Here is a 7,469-nt window from a genome sequence, read left to right on the forward strand (position 1 = left end):
AACAGGGCCTGCAGCAACTCTCATACTTTACTACTCTGTTTCATATCACAGTGATTCTTTATATTTTAGTATTAAACTACATTTTATGTTTTGTTTTTTTTTTGGGGGGGGGGGTTGTTGTTTTTTTTGTCTCTGGTATGTGAGTTACACTCTTTTGATGCATTATCCAGATTGTTCCATAACTGGACCCCTTTTACCAAAAAGCAACATTCCCTCACTTTGTTTCTAATTTTGGTTTTGTGAATATTTCTGTTACTTTCAAGTTATTTTCTCTTTTTGCAAATCTGTTCTGAACATTGATGGATACAGTTTCTTTCTGAGCTTTATAATTTGCAGCATACTATAATATACTATATCCTGGCGTTTCAGTAACTTTAACTGGCTGGATAATTGGTTTGTTGGATATCTGTACTATTTTTTTTTTTTTTTTTTTTTTTTTTTTTTAATTTCTTTGAGTGATTACTGCTGTTTTTATTAGTGCGAGTATTGACTGGATGTTGGTTTGGACTGGCATTTCCCCAAACTCCAACACAGTAAGTCAGTAATGGAGCAATCAGAGAATTATATAATGTGTTTTGTCATCCAACAAGTTATTCAGCTTGTATAATGCTGCATTTATTTTTAATATTTTCCCTTTTGTGTAGTTTGTGTAATTTCCAGTCCAAATTTCCATCCATTATGACAAAAACTCACTTTTCCCCAATCTATTAAATTCTGTACCGTCTATGTATCATTGTCTTCCTCTCTATTACTAGATATCTGACAGATTTAGTGATGATTTATTCACATTCAAAACCAAGCGTTTATTTTTTTTTAAATCTTCTTTGACCTCATCCAACACTAGTATTAAATTAGTCAATTGGCAGGTTTCTCTTCATTATCTTCACACCAGATGAAGGCGATTGACGGATGGGTAGACAGACGAGCGGACGGACGGGCGGAGGGATGGACGGATAGAGAGAGAGCACAGTGGGGTCTGACAGAGTGGTGAATGGCTGATTGACTTCCTGCAAAGTCTGTCTCATCGACCCGGAAGATGAGATGTTGATGGGGCTGCACGTCAGAGCTTGTGAACGGCAGAGTGTCAAAATTGCATTGGGATTTAAAGACGGGGAACAAGCAGATGATTGACTGGTGGAAAAGCACACACACCACGATTATTGGAAAAAAAAAAGGAATGGCGACAAAATTATGGATCTTGAGCTTCTGACAGCGTGTAAGAGCTGAGGTGATGAAAAAGATAAAGCAGCAGAAAGCAGCATCTTCATCCGTGGGGGAATCTAGACAGGGAGCATAGAAACAGACCTTCATGAGTTATTAATGTTACACGTATGGCTGTCGCAGCGTGAGTCACATTTGTCATCGTTTTTTGCAGTTCTCTTGTTTTGCGTACTAATGCAAGCCTGGCCTGTCACGACCGTTTTTAGATGTCTTACTGTGTCTTTAGGAAAACAATCCGGAGAAACGCCGGGAGTTTCTATCCAACTAAAGTGAGATGACACTCCACGTGGATTAGACGCACCTCGGAGTACAATTCGCCGCTGCCTCCAAGCGCTGTTATCGTTCAACCATTACCGTTGGGAAAGTGTCTGTTTGTGATATGACAAAGCTGCAGATGAAATCTGTGGAATTGGCTTCACATTTGGCTTCATTGTCAGGTTGAAATAGAACAACGTTCAGGTGGAAACGGTGAAGTGACTCTGTTCTTGAAAATGTTTTCTTCATCCGTCCACACGGCCCAACCTCCTCTCTGTGTCTCTCGGTCACAGTCCTCTCTCATGAAGCCGTTTGCAGTGTTGGGATTAACAAGGTGACATGTTGTTATAAGACAGGGGTTCTTAAAGTGTGGGAACCGATCTCTAATCACCGTGTACGTCCGTGCTCTAGCGTTGTACATTTTGAAGTAATTATAGCTTGATCAAAGATTCTCTGATTAATTCATTATCAGATTCAGACTTCTTTATTGTCATTTGGTCCGCTTCAGGATGAGCGAATCATTGTTTCTCTGGTCTCGGCGTAAAAGTAAAAATTAGGAATAAACATTAAACATTAAATAGTGCTGGAACAGGGCTTAAATATATACAATATCATAACTAGAATATTTATATAAATATGCATATGTATATATGTATATACACATACACGCGCGCACACATACACATATCCTATACATGCCCACACTATATAAATCCTGTACAAGAGAGCTGAAAATATACACAACAGGATGCTAGTGTTAACCTTGAATCATTTTTTTTATATTATTATTGTTAATTAACTTATTTTAATTAAATAATCACAAGTGGAAAAAAAGAATAATCCTGCTCTACCTAGAATGGTCACCTCTCGATCAGAAGGTTGCAGGTTTGATTCCCCACACGTTGACGTGTTCTTGAGCAAGACATTGTACTCCAAATTGCTTTCATTGAATGGATTGTGTACCTCGCATTTTTCCATTTATAAGAATTCCGTGTTTCCTCCTCCATGTTGGAATTTCATCTCAGGTTTTGTTGCTTCTTCTTGTCATCACGTGTTCATCAACCACTTCCAAAGTTCTCATTCATGACTTCTGAAAATCCCAGTGTCTTTTCCAAGGAGCCTTGACAGTGGAGCAGTTGCAGATCAAGGCGCTAGACTTCAATAAATACCGATTAATTCAGTGGTTATCAAAGTTATCTGAGTCATTTTCATGTTTTTCTGTTGTTTTGTTTTTTGGTCCTTTTCCAGTTCACTCCTCTCTTTTTTCTGCTTGCTTCATTTGCTGCTGACTTTTAATGTTTTAAACACCCCCACCCACCTTTTAACAAAGGCACTGCAGTGAGAGATTGTCCAGATGCCTCTGTTGCCATTACAGGCCTTCACATAGTCCTGGCGCATCCGTTTGGATCCAAAACTGGCAACGCTTTTCTTGACAACTGGTGGTGCCACCTGCCTTTGAATAATTACAACCTTAATTCTGTCTTCAGCAACTGTTAACAGACCTATTTTTCTCCTGGGGATTTCCAAAGTTTGTAAGCTTTAAAAGAAAACTGCAACCAGATCAATTGGACTCTTGCTGTTTTCAAGACCTCGCCGTCTATAATTTTCTTTGTTTTTTTGCAAAGACATGCAGTCCTCACATTTTCAATCTTGTCATTTATACTCTTGCAGCTCAGATTGATAGAAATGCAATGAAGAGTTGCTTTGTGTCTCATCCTGACTCACTGGCGGCCTCAGCTTTGTTCCTTCCTGTTCGGGTTTTCGTCTCCGCCGTCACCTGTAAATGACTTGAATTGAATCTTGTTCTGTGAAACTTTTGGCTGAAAACCAGCCGATACCACAGTGACACTGCTGACTCTGACATATTTGACCCCACTTATGAAAAATGAGAATCTATTCACATCGGCTTTTAGCACTCGACAGAAACATAAATTGCTTTGGATCGGATACCTGCTCATTTAGCGGAGATCGAGTGTCTGTGAAGAAATAAAGATTAAAATAACACACAGAGATGGGCTGCAGTTCGCTCTTTTTCAGTATTGGACTAATCACAATTGGTGCCCATCAATCTGAGCAGTCACAGTATCGCTTGTGCAGAACAATATGAATAAAAAAAAGTCTCTTATTGCTGTAATGACAGCGGACCTGAGAGGCTGTGGCAGAAATAAAGGATTCTGTGCGCTGGGTCCCATCCTCGGTGGACAGATGCTATTGATCATAAACAGGGAAGTCCCATGAAAACCGCTGAAAGGTCAAACCGGCGGGACTCTGTCTGCAAAATATGAAAATCTCCAACTTGTCTGTGATTGTAATCAGACTGCTCTACCTCATCTGCTGCCTGCAGGCAATTAGCTGGATCGGAATATGTCAGATGGAGCAAATTAATGTCATGATGGAGCATGATTGAGGAAGCAACAGTTCCATACACACATACACAGACACACACACACACACACTGACTGTCATGTTCATCCCTGTAAAACTGTGGAGAATATCTAAAAGGCTTAAAATGAGAATGCCCCTTAAGAGCACAGTAATATTTCATTTGATCTGTTTTCCCAGAGACGCGACTTCCTTTTCGCTCCACTTATCTACTTAATTCCTTCCATAGTCCTAAAAGTGCTTATACACACCCTCATGCAATGTTTAGGATTTCTTGCATCAAAGTGCGTAAGTTCAGTTTACTTAATTCCATCATTCCCCCGGCGGCTGTGTTGCTCATCAAGAGCAAACATTACAATGAGCAAAACTGACAGGAAGGCTTTCGGCTCATAGCAAAGTGCTTTTATTCCCCCCTTTCTCTCTTAAAAATTAACATTACAACCAGCTTTGATCGCCGTTAACCCCTTTAAACTAAAGATGGGGTCAAATGTGCCCCCTTTCTTTTGTAAATAAATGACCAGCAGTCCCAGGGTGCACAAAAATAATGTTGATTCTCATCATGAGTTCCTGTCAAAATGCATCTAAAATGAAAATCGAGCCAAGTTAATCTGACCAAGGTTAAAGTTGGGGTTGAGAACACATGACTAGAATCAACCCCTTCCGTTGTTCCTCTGTCTCTGTGAATTACACCTGCCATCATTTCAGGCCGACCAGAAACTGTCAGAGGACGGATTGAATGACAAGTTCAGACTGTCGTCACTCTGTGCCTCTGTTCATCTTCGACAGTGAGTTTTAGACTGATTGTAGCAGAGAAAGCCTTCCTGCCAGAATTTCACTGAGTGAAACATGCAATTTTTTTTTTTTTTGATTGGATCACATTTGGTCCTGTTTCATGACAACGATGTCAAATCAGTTCATTTTGGGTGTCCGTTTACATCGTCTACACAACAATGCAGGTATCCAGAGAGGCACAATACCCTCCAGGGACTTGATCGTTTTAGAGTTGAGAGTCACCCTTAATAGCAATTAGAGTCACCATTGGTAATGTGTGTGTGTGTGTGTGTGCGTGCGTGCGTGCGTGCGTGCGTGCGTGCGTGCATGTAAACAACCAACAGCACCAGCTGATTCTCTGGCATGCTAACTGCATGATTTGTAGAATTTCTGCTGTTTCCATGTTAAAAGTCCATTGTTTCCAAAGCTTTTTTCTGTGAATGTGAAACTTTAGAATGTGGCTGGATTGATTGTTACCAGCTAACGGGGTTTCAATTGTTATCAATTAAAAAAAAAGATGCAGAGAGTTGATTCTGGTGAGGTTCAAGGTTTGACGATGATATGAGGATTGTTTGTTTATGGTGCTGTTTGACTGATGGGTGTGTTTTAACTGTTGATATTATAGTTTAGTCTTCTAATGAATTGAAAATGATGAAAAGCATGATGAGTTTTCATTTGGTACATAGATATAATAGCATTGATGTGAAGGGGTAGAATTAAATCAGTGTTCTTCTTCCTACTCCTTTTCGTTCATGTGAAGACGCGGGTAATTTTCATGAGGAATTGATTTTGCAAAAACATTAAGGTTTTCATTGTGTACGGTCAGCAGCCCAACGAAGAAACACTAAAGGTGTTCATTTGAATGTGAACCTAAACTGTCAGATCAAACGTGCTATAGTGTGAAGGCTCTTTTAAATTCAAGCCCGAGTTTCACTCGTCTTGTTGTCCGAGCCTCTGTGATGTTATCCTGGCCTGTAGTAAGAGACGTTACCCATAGAGGAGGGAAAAAGAGAGTAATCTCCTGTCAGATGAGAGAAAACAAGTCACAGATGGCAGACGGTGAACTCGCGGGAGCTCCCTCGCTCGGCCTCATTCTTCTGCGCTGCCAGCATCGTTCGCTTCACTCCTGACCTGCGCTCCGGCCGTTCAGAGCCGCCGCACTGAGGGAAAGTAATCAAAGTTTGGTGTCGATGCGAGAATTGTAGGGAGAAGGTGCACCGGGGCTGCGTCCTGCTGTCAATCTGTGTTCATTCAAAGGGAGTGAATGAAGCTGTGGCTTGTGGGGGAGACGGGGAGCGGTAGTGGTTGTAGTTGTGGTGATGAAAGAGGGTATCGCCTCGGGGAACCCCGCCCCCCCTGCTGCTGCTGAACCCTTTTAATAAACATTTAACATTCACAGGAGGTATAATCAATACCCACAGGAGGTGACTTCCCTGTGGTCCCGGGAGTCGCTGCTAACTGCTGAGACCACATCTGACAGTTTGTGTTAACAGGTAGCAGGATGGAAATCATCTCCACGTTCAACAGAGAGCTGAGTTACGCTCATCCACCCTCAGGATATTGACGAAAAGACACTCATCCGGGCTCACTTGTCCAGGTATTACGTTATAATGACAGATTGTATTTATGTAGTCTATGATACACATTCTGAGTGCATTCAACTTATGATTGTCGTTGAATTACAGTAAGGCTTTTATCGTCACATGACTTTATAGTGACGGAATTACCTTAAAAGATTCTCCCGAGCTGGAAGACATGGCCATAAAATAATTAAAGAGGCAGCTGGCTGCAGCCGCCTCCCGATCAAAGACGTCTCTCCAGTTATTCTACGAGCAACATTCAGTTCTGATATTTGGTGATTGTTTTGACAGCTGGATGGATCACTGTCAGATCTAGTTCCACATCTAAAGTCCCGTTCAGGGTCATTTGTAAAATGGTTGATGAGTCTTGTTTGTGGTGTTCCTGATGCATTCTGGGGCCGATGGAAAGTGGGAGAAAAATGAGGCGTTCCTACCAACAGCATTCACTGTGCTCTTTTCGGTGTTTTGGTGACTCAGCATGAATGTGACTAAACCTGACTGTGGTGGGACAACAAACACGGTGGGGGGGCTTGTCAGATACAGCCAGGAAAGTCTGAGCGACGCTGAAAAAAGGAGGAGCAGCTCCTCAGCAGGGAGCGGAAGGATTTCTCTTTTTCCATGATACCGTGTGCAAACAGCAGGAGTTGTGACAGGTCCAAAGTAAAGAAGTCCAACCCAGCGATTCTCATGAGAGTGTTTTAACTTGTTTGGTGTAAACAATCAATAAACGCTATCAAAGCACAGAAACTATTTAAAGATTTGCCCAAAAAACACGGTTTGACCAGTTCATTCAGCCACAACTAAAATCCTTTCTTTTATTCAAACACATTAAATCATCAGATTTTAACCAGATATTTCCGGCAGGATAGTGTGTGTACTTGTGTGTGTTTCGCGTGGTGATTACGTCAGCCTGCTCCTGATTGTTTCAGCTCTTCCTGATTCCCTCTCGTCTTTATTCTGTTTGTCTCTTCATCAGTCCTTCTGTTTCTTTCACTGTCTTACCTGTCGATACACTGCTTCACTTGATTCGTTGATCCGCTCCTCTGGTCAACTTTAATCTGCCTCACTTCCCTTTTTGAGGGTTTGGATCGTTGCTACGCTGATCTCAGGCTCACGGCACACAACCGACACCTGGAACAGCTTTGACAGGCCGTCCAGGTGATCAGCTCAGTGAAGACGAGCTGGGATTGTTTAAGACTCATTTTACCCTGGAGCCAGGTTAAATCTTGACATTGAAATGAAAACACCTAAAAGAGATTC

This window comes from Salarias fasciatus, chromosome 20 (genome assembly GCF_902148845.1).
Source record: "Salarias fasciatus chromosome 20, fSalaFa1.1, whole genome shotgun sequence".
Lineage (NCBI taxonomy): Eukaryota > Metazoa > Chordata > Actinopteri > Blenniiformes > Blenniidae > Salarias > Salarias fasciatus.